Source organism: Gorilla gorilla, chromosome 3 (genome assembly GCF_029281585.2).
Source record: "Gorilla gorilla gorilla isolate KB3781 chromosome 3, NHGRI_mGorGor1-v2.1_pri, whole genome shotgun sequence".
Taxonomy (NCBI): Eukaryota; Metazoa; Chordata; class Mammalia; order Primates; family Hominidae; genus Gorilla; species Gorilla gorilla.
This window is the reverse complement of record NC_073227.2, coordinates 118,570,887-118,594,037: the sequence shown is the minus strand read 5'-3', so window position 1 is coordinate 118,594,037 and position 23,151 is coordinate 118,570,887. Positions and strand designations below refer to the sequence as shown.

At 35.7% G+C, this 23,151-nt stretch overlaps 1 protein-coding gene across 11 annotated transcripts in view; it reads right to left on the bottom strand.

The window, feature by feature from the left end:
• The window catches only part of RAP1GDS1 (Rap1 GTPase-GDP dissociation stimulator 1), a 174,951-nt gene that overhangs the window by 150,965 nt on the left and 835 nt on the right, over positions 1 to 23,151 (bottom strand). The gene's annotated exons all lie outside the window — the stretch shown is intronic.

Below are 23,151 nucleotides of genomic sequence, written 5' to 3'. Positions count from 1 at the left end.
AAAGAAAAACTCAGTTAACATTTATTCGGCAGGTAGTTCCTACTTTGATGAATTTCAATAGCAATCTATTGCTCACTGAGGAAATGTATCTTTTCAGTGTTTTATATAAAAACAGTTACTGTTTTTATATAACAAACCACCCCAAATTTACTGGCATAAAACAAAAGCCATTTTATTACACTCATAGATTCTATGAATCGGGAATCACAAAGGGCACATTCAAGATGGCTGGTCTCTACTTCACAAAATCTACAGCCTTGATGCAGAGTCTCAAAGGCTAGGGGTGACTGGGAGTGACTCAGTGGCTGAAGCTGGCATGATCTAAATCATCTAACAGTTCATTCACTCACATGGCTGGTGACTGGCATGAAAGGACTCAAAGACTAGGATTTCTGACCTGAAATCTGATACCTGAGACTTGGGACCTTTCTACAAGGCTTAGCTTCCTGACATAGCAACCTCCAGGTACTCGGATTTCTCAGGGCTCCAAGCAGGCTGGTATTCCAACAATCAGAGCGGAAGCAGCATTGCCTTTTATGACCTAAGCTAGGAAAGTCACATGGCATCCCTTCTGCTGCATTCTAATGGTTACATAAGTGTGCTCAGATTCAATAGGAGAATTAGACCCCAACTCTTAATGAGTGGTAGGAAGTTCTAAAAAAATATGTGGGGCAAGAGACATAGTTGTGATTATCTTCTAAAAATATAATCAGCTACCATAACTTAATATTCACCACATGGTTTGGTTAAAATAGTACGATAAACAGCATTATAGTCTTTGATTGGTTTTAGCTCTGAATACAAGATAAAGTTTTCTAAAAACGATTATATTTTTAGCTTTGGAAATGGAAATTTAAAATTACTTGGGGTTGAAAAACTACTGTGTACTATTTAATATGTTCAGTACCTGGGTGATGGGATCATTTGTACCCTAAACCTCAGCATCATGCAATTTATCCAGGTAACAAACTGCATTACGTGCCCCCTGAATCTAAAATAAAAGGGGAAAAAACCCTACAGATAACATTATTTTTAAAAATTATATGGATATCACTTTATGTACTATTTCCAACTCCCTTGTGAAATAGATATTATTATCTGACTGTAATAGATGAGAAAGCTAATTCAGAAGCTGAATAACTTGCCCAGAATAAGTGCCAACGTTGGGTAAATCCAGATATATGTGTGTCTGCAAGTACAGGCTCTTCCTTCTGTATAGGTAGCTGAACTTTGCTCAGTTACATGAAAGTTACACAGATATTGTGCTAATCAGAACTGTGCAAAGGACTGTCTGTACCTTCCTTTATATAGATGTAAGCTCTTCCAAAATGAATTTATAATCCAAACACGTTAGCTAGTTGTACTAGGTAACAAGTGTCTATGTATCTGAATTAGTGACTAAAAAAAAAAAAAAAAAAAAAAAAATCACAATGAAATGTACCAGGAAGCAGTCTGCCACAGTATCTCAAGGGTAGTACAATGCTGAATACACACTTTAGCTTTCAATAAGTGTTTAACTGAATAAATAATAAATTCTAGAAAAAGTTCCAGATCATTTTAAGTAATGAACACTTATATATGTCCAAGAAGCTGTATTAGGGGCTGAAAAAGTAAATATAATCTGTCCTCTTAATTAAATTCTTAGGGGTCTGTGTTTTCTCGTGACAATCTAAATTATGTCCTTTTTTATCGCTCATTTTCTATTATTCTTTATCTACTAGACTTTAAGCATTCCAAAACTAGAAATATGACTACTTGCACTACTTACTTTGTCACTGTTTATAATGCCTAATATGGTAGTCTTGTGTTGCTGATTTGACTGATGGTGCTTTGTACGCAACACATAAAAGCCAGAAATATGACACACTGGCCAGTTTTTATTAGAGCTTACCACCACATCACCATCCCCAGAAATGCATTTCTGCAACTAAAGGAAAATCATCAGCTCATACTATTTTTTCTTTGCTCTAACTGTATTTTGGAGACCAAATGTAGCTTATAATATTAAAAACAAATCAACATTTTTATTTCTCTGAAACACAACTACATCAATGTAAGTTTTGCATTTTGTAATGATCAGTTTCATCTTTCATGAAGTTACTTGAAGAATCTTCAAATGGGAATAATTTTCAGAAAAGTTAAAAAATTGTTTTTAAAATCTGATGAATTTCTTGTCAAAAAAATCTTTGATGGTATGTGTTTCTCACCGTTTTGAAGGCATTTTTTTTTTAATGTTCAATTCCTAGAACAAAAATCACAACAAACTGTCTCTCAGATCACAGTGCAATCAAATTAGAACTCAGGATTAAGAAACTCACTCAAAACCACACAACTACATGGAAACTGAACAACCCGCTCCTGAATGACTACTAGGTAAATAACAAAATGAAGGCAGAAATAAAGATGTTCTTTGAAACCAATGAGAACAAATACACAACACACCAGAATCTCTGGGACACATTTAAAGCAGTGTGTAGAGGGAAATGTATAGCACTAAATGCCCACAAGGGAAAGCAGGAAAGATCTAAAATAGACATTCTAACATCACAATTAAAAGAACTAGAGAAGCAAGAGCAAACAAATTCAAAAGCTAGCAGAAGGCAAGAAATAACTAAGATCAGAGCAGAACTGAAGGAGATAGAGACACAAAAAAACCCTTCAAAAAAAAAAAAAAAATCAATGAATCCAGGAGCTGGTTTTTTGAAAAGATCAACAAAATTGATAGACCCCTAGCAAGACTAATAAAGAAGAAAAGACAGCAGAATCAAATAGACACATTAAAAAATGATAAAGGGGATATCACCACCGATCCCACAGAAATATAAACTACCATCAGAGAATACTATAAACACCTCTACGCAAATAAACTAGAAAATCTAGAAGAAATGGATAAATTCCTGGACACATACACCGTCCCAAGACTAAACAAGGAAGAAGCTGAATCTCTGAATAGACCAATAACAGCCTCTGAAATTGAGGCAATAATTAATAGCCTACCAACCAAAAAAAGTCCAGGGACAGACGGATTCACAGCCGAATTCTACCAGAGGTACAAAGAGGAGCTGGTACCATTCCTTCTGAAACTATTCCAATCAATAGAAAAAGAGGGAATCCTCCCTAACTCATTTTATGAGGCCAGCATCATCCTGATACCAAAGCCTGATACCAAAGCCTGACAGAGACACAACAAAAAAAGAGAATTTTAGACTAATATCCCTGATGAACATCGATGCAAACATCTTCAATAACATACTGGCAAACCGAATCCAGCAGCACATCAAAAAGCTTACCTGCCACAATCAAATCGGCTTCATCCCTGGGATGCAAGGCTGGTTCAACACACGCAAATCAATAAATGTAATCCATCACATAAACAGAACCAATGACAAAAACTACATGATTAATTCAATAGATGCAGAAAAGGCCTTTGACAAAATTCAACAGCCCTTCATGCTAAAAACTCTCAATAAACTAGGTATTGATGGAAAGTATGTCAAAATAATAAGAGCTATTTATGACAAACCCACAGCCAATATCATACTGAATGGGCAAAAACTTGAAGCATTCCCTTTCAAAAATGGCACAAGACAGGGATGCCCTCTCTCACCACTCCTATTCAGCATAGTGTTGGAAGTTCTCGCCAGGACAGTCAGGCAAGAGAAAGAAATAAAGGGTATTCAATTAGGAAAAGAGGAAGTCAAATTGTCCCTGTTTGCAGATGACATGATTGTATATTTAGAAAACCCCATCGTCTCAGCCCAAAATCTCCTTAAGCTGGTAAGCAACTTCAGCAAAGTCTCAGGATACAAAATCAATGTGCAAAAATCACAAGCATTCCTATACACCAATAACAGACAAACAGCCAAATCATGAGTGAACTCCCATTCACAACTGCTTCAAAGAGAATAAAATACCTAGGAATCCAACTTACAAGGGATGTGAATGACCTCTTCAAGGAGAACTACAAACCTCTGCTCAACAAAATAAAAGAGGACACAAACAAATGGAAGAACATTCTATGCTCATGGATAGGACAAATCAATATCATGAAAATGGCCCTACTGCCCAAGGTAATTTATAGATTCAATGCCATCCCCATCAAGCTACCAATGACTTTCTTCAAAGAATTGCAAAAAACTACTTTAAAGTTCATATGAAACCAAAAAAGAGGCCACATTGCCAAGACAATCCTATGCGAAAAGAACAAAGCTGGAGGCATCATGCTACCTGACTTCAAACTATATTACAAGGCTACAGTAACCAAAACAGCATGGTACTGGTACCAAAACAGAGATATAGACCAATGGAACAGAACAGAGGCCTCAGAAATAACACCACACATCTACAACCATCTGATCTTTGACAAACCTGAGAAAAACAAGAAATGGGGAAAGGATTCCCTATTTAATAAATGGTGCTGGGAAAACTGGCTAGCCATATGTAGAAAGCTGAAACTGGATCCCTTCCTTACACCTTATACAAAAATTAATTCAAGATGGATTAAAGACTTCAATGTTAGACCTAAAACCATAAAAACTCTAGAAGAAAACCTAGACAATACCATTCAGGACATAGGCATGGGCAAGGACTTCATGACTAAAACACCAAAAGCAATGGCAACAAAAGCCAAAACTGACAAATGGGATCTAATTAAACTAAAGAACTTCAGCACAGCAAAAGAAACTACCATCAGAGTGAACAGGCAACCTACAGAATGGGAGAAAATTTTTGCAATCTACCCATCTGACAAAGGGCTAATATCCAGAATCTACAAAGAACTTAAACAAATTTACAAGAAAAAAACAAACAACCCCATCAAAAAGTGGGCAAAGGATATGCACAGACACTTCTCAAAAGAAGACATTTATGCAGCCAACAGACACATGAAAAAATGCTCATCATCACTAGTCATCAGAGAAATGCAAATCAAAACCACAATGAGATACCATCTCACACCAGTTAGAATGGCGATCATTAAAAAGTCAGGAAATAACAGATGCTGGAGAGGATGTGGAGAAATAAGAACGCTTTTACACTGTTGGTGGGACTGTAAACTAGTTCAACCATTGTGGAAAACAGTGTGGCGATTCCTCAAGGATCTAGAACTAGAAATATCATTTGACCCAGCAATCCCACTACTGGGTATATACCCAAAGGACTATAAATTATGCTACTGTAAAGACACATGCACATGTATGTTTATTGCGGCACTATTCACAATAGCAAAGACTGGGAACCAACCCAAATGTCCACCAATGATAGACTAGATTAAGAAAATGTGGCACATATACACCATGGAATACTATGCAGCCATAAAAAAGGATGAGTTCATGCCCTTTGCAGGGATATGGATAAAGCTGGAAACCATCATTCTGAGCAAACTATCACAAGGACAGAAAACCAAACACCGCAAGTTCTCACTCATAGGTGGGAACTGAACAATGAGAACACTTGGACACAGGGCAGGGAACATCACACACGGGGGCCTGTCATGGGGGGGGGACAGGGGAAGGGGTAGCATTAGGAGAAATACCTAATGTAAATGAGTTGATGGGTGCAGCAAACCAACATGGCATATATATACTTATGTAACAAACCTACACGTTGTGCACATGTACCCCAGGACTTAAAGTACAGAACTTAAAGTTCAGAAAATATTTTATAATGTCAAAAATATAAATTATGCAATATATGTATACATGTAAGTATATATAAATAATTTACATCTCAAAAAAAATTATTCTGGGTCACAAAAAAAAGTTCAATTCCTGTTTTTTTCCGTATGAAAAAAAATTCCAACAATCATTTACTAGTTATCTGAAATTATATACTTCTTTTTTATATCATTTAAAATTTTTTTAATGTAATTATTTTAAAATTTTAAAATTATGTATCATTTATGTAATTCTTTTGCATATAGTTATTTTAAATAATGTTATAGAACTCATATATTATAAAATGCTAAGACATAATAATGTTCCTTAGAAAAAATATAGTGGCCCTATTATTATTATTTTTGTTTGTTTGTTTGTTTTTAAGACAGAGTCTTGCTCTGTCGCCCAGGCTGGAGTGCAGTGGTGCGATCTCAGCTCACTGCAAGCTCCGCCTCCTGGGTACATGCCATTCTCCTGCCTCAGCCTCCCAAGTAGCTGGGACTACAGGCACCCACCACCATGCCCAGCTAATTTTTTTTTGTATTTTTAGTAGAGACGGGGTTTCACTATGTCAGCCAGCATGATCTCGATCTCCTGACCTCGTGATCCACCCGCCTTGGCCTCCCAAAGTGCTGGGATTACAGGCGTGAGCCACCGCGCCTGGCCTAGTGGCCCTATTATTATACTATGATGACTTTTTAAAATGGAATGCCATCATTTTTCCTAGAAAATTTATTTAATGCTGCAAGGCCAAAAATAAGGAAAGAAAAAATCCAACAGATCTTGGTTTAGGCTAGTGAAGTCCTTATGAGGTAACTGAGCTTGAAAGTTTCCATATTAAAATTTGTATTATTTCCTTATAAAATAGGCCCCCCATTTCCTTCATTTGGAATCTATTCTGTGGTTCTTAATCAATGACAATGATAATATCTTAAGGGTATATATAAAATGAGGATATAAAAGAGCTTAAGCAACTTGCTGAAGGCTATACACAGTTCATGGGAGAGCAGAGAATCTATTCCATATCTCTATGATTTCTTATATCATTCTGATTAATTAAAAATTCAGTTTAACCATGATTAGTGACTATATAGATCATAAGTAGTTAACTGTGCTCTTGACTACTTTTATGATTAAATTTTCACAACTTCTTAATTTTAAAATATTAATTATCAAAAAGTAATATAAATTCAACTTTACAATAATTTTGAACATAATTAAATCTTTAGCAATTCAGATACCTCCAGGAACCAGATAAACAGGAGTTTTAATGAGTGAAATTTGAAGGATATAAGATAATAAGAAGTAATGAAAACTAGGGGGACCTCATACCCTGCCTAAAAGACAACTACAGATGACTGTTTAATGGGAATGCAGCCTAGGGTACTGTACATTTTTTATTTTTTTGAGATGGAGCCTTGCTCTGTCACCCAGGTTGGAATGCGGTGGCTCTATCTTGGCTCACTACAATCTCCACCTCCCGGGTTCACGTGATTCTCATGCCTCAGCCTCCTGAGTAACTTGGTTGGACTAAAGGCTAATTTTTGTACTTTTAGTAGCCGTGTTGGCCACTCTGGTCTTGAACTCCTGGCCTCAAGTGACACATCCGCCTTGGCCTCCCAAAGTGCTGAGATTACAGGCGTAAGCCACCACTTGGCTAGAAAGCGTATTTTCATCAGAAATTTCTTAAGTGTTAACAGTTAATTCCAATTTCTAAAATTTCCTTAACAAAATCCATCTACATGGTATATTTGGCCCACAGGCTGCTGTCTGACAAACTCTATTACAAAAATTCCTATTATCACTATAGGATACTGTTGTTAAGAGTAGTAGCATGACCTAAATCTGTAGTGACTTTGTAACATCTACAAACAAGTATTTACCAAATGCCAAAAAGAAATATGAAACACTGAGTGAATAGAACTACATCACTGAATGAGATTTGAAATCTAAGTAGTAGTAGGTACCACAGAAATGAGAGGTCAGTAGAACTCAGAAGCCGTCTTAATGAGTTAGACTATGAAAAATGACTAAGAAGACAGAAGAAAACAGGCTATTCTAGAAGAAATAATATAATAACAGAATCAAAGATGTACTGGTGTTATGACGAAGAATATAGGGGACAGTGAAAGGAAGATGTGTTTCAGAGAGTAATGAGAAATAAGAGGTAGCAAATTTCCATGGATCTTGAAAGCTCAGCATGGTTTAGACTTGATATGATAGGCAATTGAAGCAATATTAGATTCTTGTGTAAGAAAGTAATACAATTGATGTAGTGTCTTTTTTAAAAATGTTAATCTGGTCATAGTATATAGAAAGGACTGGGGAGCAGAAAGTCTAGTATCTCAGTACTACAGAAATGAGGTGATTAGTGTCTGGATTCTGTTAGTGGAAATGTCCGAAAGGGTCAACAGTTTTCTATTAACTCACTTACTTGGATGAATCCTTAGTATTAGCTTGTTCATGTTTGTGTGTGTGTATGTATGTGTGCACTTGCTTTTTTTCAGTAACAAATTGGAGCTAGTCTGGTATAATAAAAAGAACACTAGTATAGGAGTTGAGAGATCAACATTCTAGGCCTGACACTGCCCCTAACTAAAGGCATGAACTCAGACCTGTCTCTTGACAGGTCTTACTGATCCTCAGTTCCCTAATCTAGCCAAGTAGAGAGAGAACCATAATATCATCATTTGAGGTTCCAGATCTCACAAGATTTTTCCATTTCCAAAACCAGCCATCTGAAGATTTCAGACTTAAAAATCTGTTTTCTGACTTCTTTTGAAAAGTCAAAAATGTGACTTCCTTGGGCCCACATTCTTAGGGCAAAACTCATTGAGGTTGCACAGGGAATCCCTTTCCAGGTTGGGCAAATGCTCTAGTTGCCATAGTCCCAGCATTTCCTTCTGTATCCTTAGAATGATGTCCAGTGTTAGATGCCATTCATCATGTTTTTGCTGCTGTCTTTGTTATAGTAGAGAAATGTATTTCTAAGCTGTTCTTTTTTATTCAAAGTAACACAATGAAAGACAAAAAGAAAGACATACTTTAAGAAAAATAAGAGAAAGCCATCTTCACGGAAATAAAAAATATTCTCTTTTACTCAATATGCAAAAAAAAAGGGTATGTCAAAAAAAATCACCATTTAATTACCTTTAATCAGTTACATTTGAGTTTGGGAACCCTGCTCTAGGTAATGGAAAACCATTACAAAATATGTCTAAGGAGTAAAACAATTAGATTTACATTTTAGAAAGAGTACTTGTTATAGATGGAATGTTTGTGTCCCCTAAAAATTCGTATGTTGAAATCCTACTCCCAGTGCGGATGATATTAGGTGGTAGGGCCTTTGAGAGGTGATTAGGTCATTAGAGTGGAGCCCTTGTGAATGGAATTAGTGCCCTTATAAACTCAACCTCCAGAGAGCTTCCTCACTCCTTCTACCATGTGAGGTTACATAGAAAAGATGACCTATAAACCAGGAGGCAGGCCTTGACCAGACACTGAATCTGCCAGCACCTTGATCTTGAACTTCCCAGTCACCAGAACTGTGGGAAAAAGAAATCTGTTGTTTATATGCCACCCAATATATAGTATTCTGTTACAGCAGCCCAAAATATAGTATTCTGTTACAGCAGCCCAAATGAACTCAGACAGTACTCTAGCAGCATGTAAAAACTGGTCAAGAAGAGGGATGCCAGGGGAAAGAACATCTGTTAAAAGGGTAGTGTAGTCTCAAGAAGAGGTAATAAGGGCCTAAACTTACATGTTTACAGTAAAGAGGCGGGAGGATTAATTCAAAGTAGCAGAGTTGCTAAAACTTAGGGAACCCAATGATATTAAAAGAATGACTCCAGATTTTAGGAACAGTTGCACGGATGAATGGTGGTATCATTCACTTAGATAGGGAATTCATAGAGAGAAAAAGTCTTGTGGAAAGGTGAAGTAGTGCAGCACTACTCTATAGCAAGAATTGGCAAACTACAGCCCACTGCCCACGTAAAATTTTTGTACACTCCACAGCCCATACATACTTTTATGTAATGGTGAAAGTAAAAGTAATGCAAAAATAATGGCTTTTACTTCTATAAACGGTTGAATAAAATTAAGGGAAAAACATATTTCATGAAATGCAAATTATATAAAATTTAAATTTCAGTGTCCATAAAATTTTATTGGAACACAACTCATTCCTTTGTGCATTGCCTATAGCTGTGTTTGCATTATGATAGCAGAGTTGAGGGGTTGTAACAGAATGATTCACTTTACACAGTTCCTGGATGCACTACAAATTGCAGTGACAGTTATGACTTGTCAAGTGCTTCAAAAACCATAGTATACTGTTATACCACATTTGATCTTCCTGTCAAAATAAGAGAAGCATGTCACACTTTTAAGGCATTTAAAGTAGTATGTGAATTGTTTTGTTATCGAGTTAGATGGCAAACCATTGTACTATACAATATACATCGATACTACCAGACTAAGCACTCATCACATTCGCAAGACAAAGGAAGTTATCATCAGAGAAATCAGGAAAATATAAAACAAAGTATCTCATCACAGCAGAATTTCCACACAGACACACACACACACACACACACACACACAGCTGCAAACAAATTAAGCTTCCGGGTATCTCATTTATTATCCAAGCAAGGAAATCCAGTTACCCATGGGGAGTTAATTAAATTGTATTTGGCTGTAGCCACCATTGTTTCCAGAGAAAATAAACTTGTTTAAGAATAACCTTTCAGTGAGAATAACTACTGGAGATGAGGACACTGGGAGCAATACCAACATTCAACTAAAAAACAAGGCAAAAGACTTGTAGAGGTTTTCTTTGGCTCTTGACGAGCTGGCAGATATTAATGATACTGCTTAGTTTTTTCTCAAGAAGTCAATTCCAAGCTTGAAATCACGGAAGAGTTAGACTCTATGAAGAGTCTCCATAAAATAATAATAAGCAAGAATACTTCCCAAGTTGAGAAAGCACCAATTCAGTATAACCTGAAGTGGAATCCGTTAAGATGTGTTGCAACTGATGGTGACAAAAATAAATGAAGACCAGAAAAAGGTTTAGTTGAACAAATTTACAAAGTTTGTGAAAGCACAGCTATTTAAAGCTATGGTACTTCACTCTATTATTCATCAATAGGGAAAACAATTTATCGTGTATCATTGAACCAGTAGGGAAAACATTAATTTATCATGTATCACTGAACCAGTAATGTCACCAGTGAACTTCATTTATTCTCACAGATTTAACCATCATAAGTTCTGTAAATTTTGATCAGAAATGGAAACAAAATCCGGACTTGCCTTACGACACAGAAGTCTAATGGCTTAGTGGTTACAGAGTTTTATTGTGATTTTTTTGAGCTCAAGGTCACAAACAAAATTTTCTGAACAAAAAGAAATGCCTTTAACCACTACTATGGCTTTGGAAATTAAAATTTGCTGCAAATTTGATAGTTTCCTAATGAATCTGACTTAAAAGTCAAGGCAAAGCAGTGCTTACATGAGAAAATACTGCAATAAAGTCATTTTGACAACACTGTTCCAATTACAAGTAATAATGGCTTTATATACTTCCTGTGTTGTCAAATGTTAAAATAAAAAGATCTCCCTCCATACACAAATTTGCAATAGATATATTTTGCAAGTTCAAACTATAGTTCCTGCAGTGCTTTTCAGACCTCACTGCAAGTGCAAAGGAAATTTCTATATTTCAAACTCCATTTAACCATGCAATTGAGGAGCTCCCACCTAACCTTAAATTGGAAGTGGTTAATCTGCAATGTAATTGCATACTAAATAGCAAATATCAAGAAAAGTCTTGGGAAAAAAACAAAACAAAACAATGTTTTTTGCCAACAATTACAGCTGTACTGAGAGAATTCTATTAGTGCCTTCCATACAATGAATATGCTCATTAAGATCATATACAATTGACAGTACTTATTTGTGTGGGGAAAAAAATGCCTCAAAGATGAAATTTGTAAAACTGCATTACAGGTCTGCATTAACAGATGAACATCTACAATAAATTCTGATAAGAGGATAACTTTGAATCTTAATCAGTGAAATGTTATCCCAAAAGAATTTTAAAATAAAAAATATAAATTAAAAAAAGAACTCCAGTCTTTTCATTTTTTAATCACAATAAATTGTGTTCAATTAATGTTATCATATTTCAAATGTAGTAAAAAAAATGATGGACATTTATGTTCTCTCATATATATTTTTCCCTTTTCTATTAGGCTGGTGCAACATAACTGCAGTTTTTGCATTGTTGAAATTTGCTGTTAGATGCTCGAATACATTCTTAAATAAATGTGGTTATGTTATACATCATTTTAATGCACAGTTCTCTTTACGAGCGATTTTCTTATTTCTGAGTTCAAAATGGGTCGTAAAGCAGCGGAGACAACTAGCAACATCAACAACGCACTTGGCCCAGGAACTGCTAATGAACATACAGTGCAGTGGTGGCTCAAGAAGTTTTGCAAAGGAGACGAGAGCCTAGATGAGGAGTGTAGTGGAACATGAGAAGTCGACAATGACCAATTGAGAGCAATCATCAAAGCTGATCCTCTTACAACTACACGAGAAGTTGCCGAAGAACTCAATGTCGACCATTCTATGGTAGTTCAGCATTTGCAGCAAATTGGAAAGGTGAAAAAGCTCGATAGGTGGGTGCCTTATGAGCTGAGCGAAAATCAGAAAAAAAATCGTTGTTTTAAAGCGTTGTCTTCTCTCATCCTACGCAACAACAATGAACCATTTCTCAATCAGATTGTGACGTGCAACAAAAAGTGGATTTTATATGGCAACTGAAAAGTGAATTTTATACAACTGGAGATGACCAGTTCAGTGGTTGGACCAAGAAGCTCCAAAGCACTTCCCAAAGCCAAACTTGCATCAAAAAAAGGTCATGGTCACTGTCTGGTGGTCTGCTGCTGATCCACTACAGCTTTCTGAATCCCAGTGAAACCATTAAATCTGAGAAGTATGCTCAGCAAATTGATGAGATGCACTGAAAACTGTACTGTCTGCAGCTGGCACTGGTCAACAGAAAGGGCCCAATTCTTCTCCATGACAACGTCCGACCACAGATCGCACAACCAACGCTTCAAAAGTTGAACGAACCGAGCTATGAAGTTTTGCCTCACCTGCCACATTCACTTGACCTCTCACCAACTGACTACCACTTCTTCAAGCATCTCGACAACTTTTAGGAGGGAAAATGCTTCCACAACCAGCAGGATGCAGAAAATGCTTTCCAAGTGTTTGTTAAATCCAGAAGCATGGATTTTAATGCTACAGGAATAAACTTACTTCCCATTGGCAAAAATGTGTTGATTTTAATGTTCCTATTTTGATTAATAAAGATGTGTTTGCCCCTAGTAATAATTATTTAAAATGCACAGTCTGAAACCACAATTACTTACACACTAACCCAATATGTGGTATCTTTGATTCCGCCTCATGGCCTACAAAGCCTAAAATATTTATCATCTGATCCTTTATGGAAAAAGCTTGTCAGCCTATGCTTGATGGTGGTGCTGTTCCCAGTGTGGCATCACCTGGGAAGGTCTTGACAATGCAAATTCTCAGCCCACCCCACATCTATTGAACCAGAACTTCTGAAGGTGGGCCCAGTATTTTTTAAAAACAAGCTCTTCAAGTGATTCTATGCAAGCTGAAGTTTGAAAACCATTGCTCTAAATCAGGATGTTGGAGTGTTAGTTGTCCCCTTGGATAAATTATTTAATTCTTTGATTTAGTAAAATGGAGACAGTGTCACCTACTTCATAGAATTGTTGAAAGGATTAAAATTCAGTTTTAAAAATATGTAAAGTGTAGCATAACTGACATCAATAATTCTTAATAAATGGTAATTATGAACTCAATGGTATACAGCCCCCTATACTACCCCATGAGATATAATTATTAAATTTTCAGGATTTTTATGAGGCAGTTATTAAAACAGCCATTATTGAAATTACATAAACATAAATGAGTTATACTAAAACAGAAGAATTAACACTCAAAACCATCACTACTTACTTTACATTTTACTATTATATGTGCTAATGAGATTATGTCTGTATGGTGGATATGGTATATAATGATGTGCTACCTCTTATCTCTTCTCAACTCTGCATTCAGTGACACTATTTTAGTAGCTTGAAATGAGCCATGGGGGGAGTATTTACACCACAGGAAATTGACAGCCATCACAAATCAGGGCTATTTTGGAGAAAGGCGTTTAGTTAAACATTTACCAGCACCCCTCTAATTATCATTATTAAAAATTATAAAATGAGTTTTATTTTGAACTCAATGAGTTTTAATTAACTATGCATGTAGAGATGTCTACTAATCTGCTAAATACAAAGATGTAGCCCAGATATTAATAAATATATTTCAGTACCAATAAGTACCTAAAATCATTTTGTGAGCAAAAAGGACTTTGGAATTTACAAGTACTGTTGACCCTTGAACAATGCAGGCACTAGGGGTACCAATCCCCCTCTCACTCAGTCAAAAATCCACACATAACTTTTAACTCCCTAAAACCTTAACTAATAGCCTAATGCTGACCAGAAGCCTTACCAATAACATAAACAGTCAATTAACATATATTATGTATGTTATATGCATCATATACCATATGCATCAAATACCATATTGTTACAATAAGGTAAGCTAGAGAAAAGAAAATGGAAGGAAGAGAAAATGTATTTACTGTTCATTACATGGGAAGTGGGTCATCATAAAGGTCTTCATCCTTATTATAGTCACTCTTGAGTAGGCTGAGAAGAGGAGGGGTTCATCTAGCTGTCTCAGGTGTGACAGAGGTGGAGGAGGTAAAAGGGGAGGCAGGAGAGGCGACTCACTTGGTATAGCTTTTATTGAAAAAAAAATCCAATGGAAGTGGAACTGCACTGTTCAAATCCATGTTATTCAATGGTCAACTGTACAGCTAATCATAGCTAAGAGCTCAATTTAACCACTTCCATTTATCACTAACCTAGTCCTTGGTTTTAACTCCTGAAATGCTTCTAGTTACAAAAGCTATATAAATAGAAGCACTGAGAGAATTATTTCACCTGCAATTTGAATCCAGCATCCATATCTTAGCCAGCATGAGAAATGGTTTTTTAGGTCATTTATTCCGACAAAGCTAAAGTTGGTTCAAACCCTTAAGTTGCTACCTCAAGTATACATTACCATTTGAACACTAAAGAAAAACAAGTTATATAGAGATTATATTTAAGATACCAACGATATGGAGTATATTTCAACCTTCAGTTTCAAGGAATCACAGGCTTTTATAACTGAAATAGTCTTTATAACTATATGGTTTGAATGTTTTTGTCCCCTCCAAAACTCATGTTGAAACTTAATCCCCAACACAACAGTACTGGAAGGTGGGGCTTAATGGGAGGTGTTTAGGTCATGATGGCTCTGCCCTCATAAATAGATTAATGGCATTATAAAAAGAGCTTACCAGAGTGGATTTTCTCTTTTGCTTTTCTGTTGTGTGAGGGCACAAGGTTTCTCCTCTTTGGAGGACACAGCAACTAGGCCTCATCTTGAAACCAAAGACCAAACCTGCAGGCACTTTGATCTTGTAGTTACCAGACTCCAGAACTCTGATAGAATAAATTTCTGTTCTTTATATATTACCCAGTCTGCAGTATTCTGTCATAGCAGCACAAAATGGACTGAGACAATAACCTATTCTAATATATTCATTTATTATTTACATCTAGGTAAATACAGATTGAGTATCCCTTATGCAAAATGCTTTAGACCAGAAGTGTTTCAGATTTTGAAATTATTCAGATTTTGGAATACCTGCATGATACTAACTGGTTTAACATCCCTAATCCAAAAATCTGAAACCAAAAATCCAAATGCTGCAATGTGCATTTCCTTTGAGTGTCATGTCAGCATTCAAAAAGTTTCAGATTTTGAAGCATTTCAGATTTTGGATTAGGGATCCTCAACCTGTATTTTTATTTTATTTTAGCTACTGAGTTGTATGAGTTCCTGATTATTTTTACATGTTAACCCCTAATCGGATATATGGCTTGCAAATATTTCCCCTCATTATGTAAGCTGCCTTTTCATTTTGTTGTTTCCTTTGCTATAGAGAAACTTATTAATTTGATGAAGTCCCATTTGTTTATTTTTGCTTTTGTTGCCTGTGCTTTTGGTGCCATAAACAAAAAATCATTGCCAACACCAATCTTATGGAGCTTCTCTCCAGTATTTTCTTGCACGCATCTTATGCTTTTCAAATTCAAATCTTTTGTTTAAAACTCTGAACCCATTTTGAGCTGATTTTTGTATATGGGATGAATAAGGATCCAATGTCATTCTTCAGTATGTGGATATCTAGTTTTAACAAGTGTTTATTGAAGAGATTGTCCTGTCCCCATTGTGTTTCCTTGGCTTTTTTTTTTTTTTTTTTTTTTGAAGATCAATTGACTGTAAATTCTTGGGTTTATTTCTGGCCTCTCTATTCTGTTCCATTGATCTATGTGTCTGCTTTTATGCCAGTACCATACTGTTTTGATCACTACAGCTTTGTAACACGACTTGAAGCATGTAGTGTGATGCCCCTGGCCTTGTTCTTCTTGCTCAAGATTATTCTGGCTATTCAGATCTTTTGTGGTTCCATACAAATTTTAGAATTGTTTTGCTATTTCTGTGAAAAGTTTCACTGGAATTTTGATAGGGATTACATTGAATCTGTAGATCACTTTCAGTACTATGAACATTGTAACAATATTAATTCTTCCAATTTATGAATATGGGATATCTGTTAATTTTTCAAATTCTTTCATCAATGTCTTACAGTTTTCAGCATAGAGATCTTTCACCTTCTTGGTTAAATTTATTCCTAAATATTTTATATTTTTGCAGCTACTGTAAATAGGATGGTTTTCTTGATTACATCCTCAGAAAGTTTGCTGTTAGTGTATAGAAATGCTTCTGACTTTTCTAAGCTGATTTTGTATCCTGAAACTTTACTGAATTCATTTATTAGGTCTAATAGTTTTTGTCTTTTTTTTCAAGGAGTCTTTAAGGCTTTCTATGTATAAGACCATGCTATCTTTAAACAGATCATTTTACTCTCCAATTTGAATGCTTTTTTATTTCTTTTTCTTGTCTATTTGCTCTGCTAGGACTTCTAGTACTATCTTAAATAGCAGTGGCAAGAGTGGGCATCCTTGTTTTTTTTCTCAATCTGAGATAAACCTTTCAGATTTTCACCATTAAGTATGATGTTAGCTATGGGCTTGTCATATAGGACCTTTACTATGTTTAGGCATATTCATTCTACACCAAATTTGCTGAGAGTTTTAAAAATGAAAGTATGTTGAATTTTGTCAAATGCTTTTTCTGCATCAACTGAGATGATCATATGATTTTTGTTCTTCATTCTGTTAATGTGGTGTATCACATTTATTGATTTGTGTATGTTCAACCATTCTTGCACCCCAGGGATAAATCCCACTTGATCATGACGTATGATCCTCTTAATGTGATGAGACTGCAAATCAAACCACAATGAGACACCATTTCACACCAGTCAGAATGGCTATTATTAAAAAGTAAAAACAAACAAACAAACAAAAAACAGATGCTGTAAGGCTGTGGAGAAAAGAGAATGTTTTTACACTTTTAGTGGAAATATAAATTAGTTCAGACACTGTGGAACACAATTTGGAGACTTCTCGACGAACTTAAAACAGAAATACCATTTGACCCAGCCATCCCATTACTGGGTATATTTCCAGAGAAAAATAAATCATGCTACCAAAAAGGCACATGCTCTTGGATCTTCATCGCAGCACTATTCACAATAACAAAGACATGAAATCAACCCAGGTGCCTATCAATAGTGGATTGGATAAAGAAAATGTGACACATATATACCATGGAATACTATGCACCCACAAAAAAGAATGAAATCATGTCCTTTGCAGCAACATGGATGGAGCTGGAGGCCACTATCCTAAGCAAATTAACATAGAAACAAGAAATCCAAATACCACATGTTCTCATTTATAAGCGGAAGCTAAGCACTGGGTGTACATATGGACACAAAGATGGGAACAACAGATACTGGGGACTACTAGAGGGGGACAAATGGAGGGAGGCAAGGGCTGAAAAACTACCCACTGGGTACCATGCACACTACCTGGGTGATGGGATTATTCATACTCCAAACCCCTGGGTGATGGGATTATTCATACTCCCAAGTGTCACATAACATGCCCATGTAAAAAACCTGCACATGTACCCTCTGAACCTAAACTAAAAGTTGAAATTATTTTAAAAAAGGAACTAATACCAATCCTCCTCAAACTCTTTCCAAACAATGAAGGGAAATACTTCCAAACTCATTTAATGAGGCCAGCATTACCCTGATACCAAAGCCAGACAATGATACTACAAGAAAAGAAACTACAAGCTAATATCCTTAATAAACATAAATAGAAAAATCCTCAACAAAATACTGGCAAACTGAACTCAACATCAACATGTATTTTAAATTAAACTTTTTCCTTATCAGTTATCCAAACATTTGGCTATCTAAAATTACATCAGGTTCCCAAAGGACTGAATCTTCCTCCTTCATTCCTCCTGATGTTCGTGACTGGATATTAAAATTTAGGTAATTCTGATGGCTGTTGTTAGTGCCACCAATAACTCCAGAATTGCTATGTTCAATCTCAGGTTCAATCAGGAATTTCTGGAGAGCATGCACACTATTTCCCCAAAGTCACCTAGAAATTCCAAGATTCCACTATGAAAGCAAAATCATTTTGGTTCTTAAAAAGAGTTAAGGCTATTATAATTTTTCAAATAGTAGTAGTACAGACTTCAGAATATGACTACCAAGGATAGTGAATTCAACCCTTCTCCCATATGAAAAAAGACATATACAAAACAGATATAATGCCAACATAAGAAAAATTTTTAAATTTACCAATCTAGCATCTATGCTTTTTTGAAATCATAAATTTTAGTAATTACCAGCTTTCAAAAATATTTTATCACCCTGCCTAGACTTGCAAAGATCAGGCAAAATTAGTATTTATTATTTAGCTATGAAAACCATTCCTGGACTTGGAAATACAGGCAAAATAAAATGACTATAAGTTTGATACCTATCTACAGAGAAAACTACAACTCCAGGAATTAAAAATATAATTAGACGCATACCTATAATCTAAAGAAGTCTCAAATTCACAAAGTCTAAGAGTAAAAGTGATAAAACCATTCATCAGTAAAGAGTATTGTTTAGGCAAAATGCCATGCAAAATTATAAAATCATTCTAGACTCACTCTGCATGACAGACATTATAAAAATAAAAATTGTACTATACTAAGGCACAAAGACATTAAAAATGAAATGTCAGAGAAATGTGAGGCACTATGGTGAAATTAAAAATTATTCTTAGACATGAAAACAGCACGTCCTTCCATGTAAAATGTAACATTAAAATAATTTTTTTAATTTGTAAATTAAAATACATTTAAAATTTTAAAATGTTTTCTAAAATGTAATATCTGTCATGCAGAGTGAGTTAAAAATATTTTTAAAAATCTATGTTTTCTCGCAGATCTTTAAACAAGGTGAGAAATACAGCATGACTATACCTAGTGAACTGTTTCCACTTATTATTCACTTAGCCTTTACAACTGACCTCCATATCTACTAAACCTCTTAAAGTGGCTTTTTAGAAAAATATACTGGGTAATATTCTAATCAAAGCACTTAGAGCCCATTCTCAGTCCTTATCACCCTCCTGACTGTTCTGAAAAAACAGACCTTATTGACTATTCACTCTTTCTTAAAACCAACCATATACCAATTCTAGTCTTTCACTCTGACTTCTGTGTTTTTCAGTGTGAAATCATACCATTCCTTTTTCCGTAACTACAGAAAACTTAAGGAACCCCATTGCTCAAGATTCTTACCATGAACAATTTTCCTCTTTTTCTTTGTTGACTCTTGTCCTCTGATTTAACTTCAAATATCACCTCAGGATATTTGTGGATAACTTCCAGATCTCTAATTCAAATTGTACTCTCAAAAGTTAAAATAAATGTTTGTTAACTATTTTTTACCTAGTTTCAGTCAGTCAACACAATTTTTCTATGTAGCTACTATGTGCCAGACACTAGTGTTAGAAATGTATTCAAATCCTAATATGACAACGTCCTTGTTATCAAGGAGCAGAGACTAAAGGATAGACCAAAAAGTCTAATGCAATAGGTCCAAAATCGAGTATCTAAGTTTCTTCTTCCTGTTAACTGAATATGTATAAGGAGATTCTCGTATCCTCATTATCACCCAGGCTAAAACCTGTGACTCTCAATTCCATACTCAATGGGTTGCCAAGTAAATCCTATTCTTTATTTGCAATATTCTATTCCCATTGCCATAACCTGGTTCAAGCCATTAAACATTTTCATCCAAACTCCAACAACAATCTTCTGAAGTGTTCTGTAGTTTCTCATCTAATCGATCCTGCACTCAACTGACATATTTTCCTATACCACAGATGTGATCCATGACTTAACTACATAAAAATGTTTAGTGGTCTCTCAATAGGTAAGTCAGGTTAAAATTCTTCAGCTTGGCATTTTAGATCCTACATTATCTGGTCATTAGCTATTACTGTACTACTTTTTCATGTCTGTTACCCATTTCCTTACCTTTTGCTCTAGCCAAACAATGCTGTTTAATCACATTCTGGAAATTCATAAAATGTTTCCTATCTCTCTATCTTCATTTATGTCATTTCTCTTCCAACCTCAGACCAACTCCATTCTGATTAACAGTCTCATTTCTACCTTTAAGAAGTTTAACCCACCTTTGGTTCAAATAACACCATTTCTCTAAAACGTTCTCTCCATTCTCTGAATCTATAATATATGTAAAGATCTTTCATATAACTTATACTTTTACTTCTATTATAATTTGTGTATGTGTCATATTGTTCCTGCTAAGATTATAAACGTGAAACATGAATATCTTTTTATCTTTGTCCTCCCAGTACGCTGTAGTACAGTACACTGCACACTGTTGATATCCAACAAACACTAAATGTATGTTGAATCTGAAATATGACATATACATAAAATAGTAGCTATGGCCATAAAGTTATATAGGAATTTTCTTTCACTCTCTTGTGTAGGAAATTATTGCCATGAGAATTTTTTTTTTTTTTTTTTTTTTTTTTGAGACAGAGTTTCGCTCTTGTTGCCCAGGCTGGAGTGCAATGGCATGATCTCGGCTCACTGCAACCTCCACCTCCCGGGTTCAAGTGATTCTCCTGCCTCAGCCTCCCAAACAGCTGGGATTACAGGCGCCCGCCACCACGCCCGGCTAATTGTTTTTTTTGTATTTTTAGTAGAGACAGGGTTTTACCATGTTAGTCAGGCTGGTCTCCAACTCCTGACCTCAGGTGATCCGCCCGCCTCGGCCTCCCAAAGTGCGCGCCCGGCTGAGACTATCTTTAAAAATCAACCTTATTTATTTCTTGAGACAAATTAAAAAGCACTTCTCCCTCCCCTCATCATTAACCAGTATACCTTCCACCTTCTTATGTGTACACGAATTGTTATACTAACTTCCTTGGCTCAGATATAAAACTGTCACCCAAGGTTTCAATTTTAAATTATCATATGTACCTACTGATCATACATGAAACTGCCTTACCATTGAAGAGAGTTTAGAAGGAAATAGATTGCCTGAGGTTGACTCAAAACCTACCTACAGTGTACTGGGAAGCATGGTACAATTATACCTTTCTGTTTCTGCTTATCCCCCAACTAGATAATATGTACCAATCCAAACGTTTGTTCAGATGAAGACTATATCTTCAGGTTCAAAAGTTGAAAATAATAGGTGGCTTTAAGTTCAACAATTTGCCAAAGATTTACTGATTTTCTATTTGAAAAGCACTGTGGGGAACACAAAAAATAATAAGACACTTTTCATCTTCTGGGACTCATGATTAAATGCACAGCACACACATAAACAACTCTATTATATGGTAGATTATGTAAGTGCTAAAAAGCTTCTAACAAGGTACAAACAGTGCTTATGAAGAGACAGATTAACCAAAGAGTATCAGAGATGGCTTCAAAATGAGAGAGAGGTTTCTATTTGGCCCTTTTTAAAAATCAAGCAATAGCATTCAAGATTTTGAAGATTATTTTTAAGTAGATAATTTCATTTCTTTTAGGTATTTTTATTCACCAGTGTTGTAACGGAATTGGATTTTTTCCACTGAAAAAGTACGGATTTAACATGTAAGCTAAAACGTTAAATGGATTGTTTAAGGCTCACCTGGAAACATGGGAAAATATATTTTGCAAGCCAAACTTGAACTTACAGTCCAATATCAGATAGGGTTATTGGACATACTGTATATTTCCTTTGAACATACACACATTTATCTGTGTATGCATGTTCAAAGGAATTTTATTTCAAAGTGTATTTTATCTGTGCATGTTCAAAGGGAACACACATAAACGTGTGTATGTTCGACGGAAATATACAGCTTGTCCAATAATCTGATATAATACCTATTTAAAAATCTACTTTAAGAGAAAGGGAGACACGCATAAATGGGCCACCCAATTTTTACAGAAATTTGTTCAGCATATCGAGTACTCACGTTAAAAAGAAAAAACAACTTAACTGAAAATAAAATTCAGAGCCCTAGACCTTTTTTGATTCATACCACCTCCTCCGTCAACCCTGGCCTCTTCCAGATATATGGCCAAAGGTCGGGATCAAAGCCTGAAGCACTTGCTGTTCCAGAAAACTCTATGGACACCATTCCCAGGTTTAGATACTTCTTGAAGATTCTGAGTTGCACCACCTAACTCTGAACGTGTTGAGCACTGTATTAACAGATGAAAGGACCACATTCATCTCAAGCTTTAAATAACTCGCACAGAAGGGGTGGGAAAAGTCCCAGCTGACAGATGCCAAGGGAGCAAATTTTAAAAAGAGGAAATTATGACAGACAGGAGTGGAAGCAAACTGGAGAACTTAGTACAAGTCGCTACTATTAAAAGAAACTTTGAGCTCTTAATTACATGACAGCATTCATCAGACGTTTCTGTGATTACTGAATGTAACAGTTAAGCAATAGATGATGTAAAAAAATTAGGTCAAATGTATATATCGTTTTATAAAACATATTTGCTCTTAAATCTCTCATCCAAACCAATCTCTTCAGATTAACTATAAATACAAAGGAACTAAAATCAGATCATGCAGATTAGACAGGGGGAAGCTGGGAAAGAATAACTACCATGTAAGTTCGGTAACAACGTTACAGGGCGCAGTTTCCTGCTACAGAAGACGGACGAAGGAATCCAGAAAATAGGCTGGGCACAGGAATATTGCACACTGTAGTCACCCAGCACTAATTCAACAGCTAGC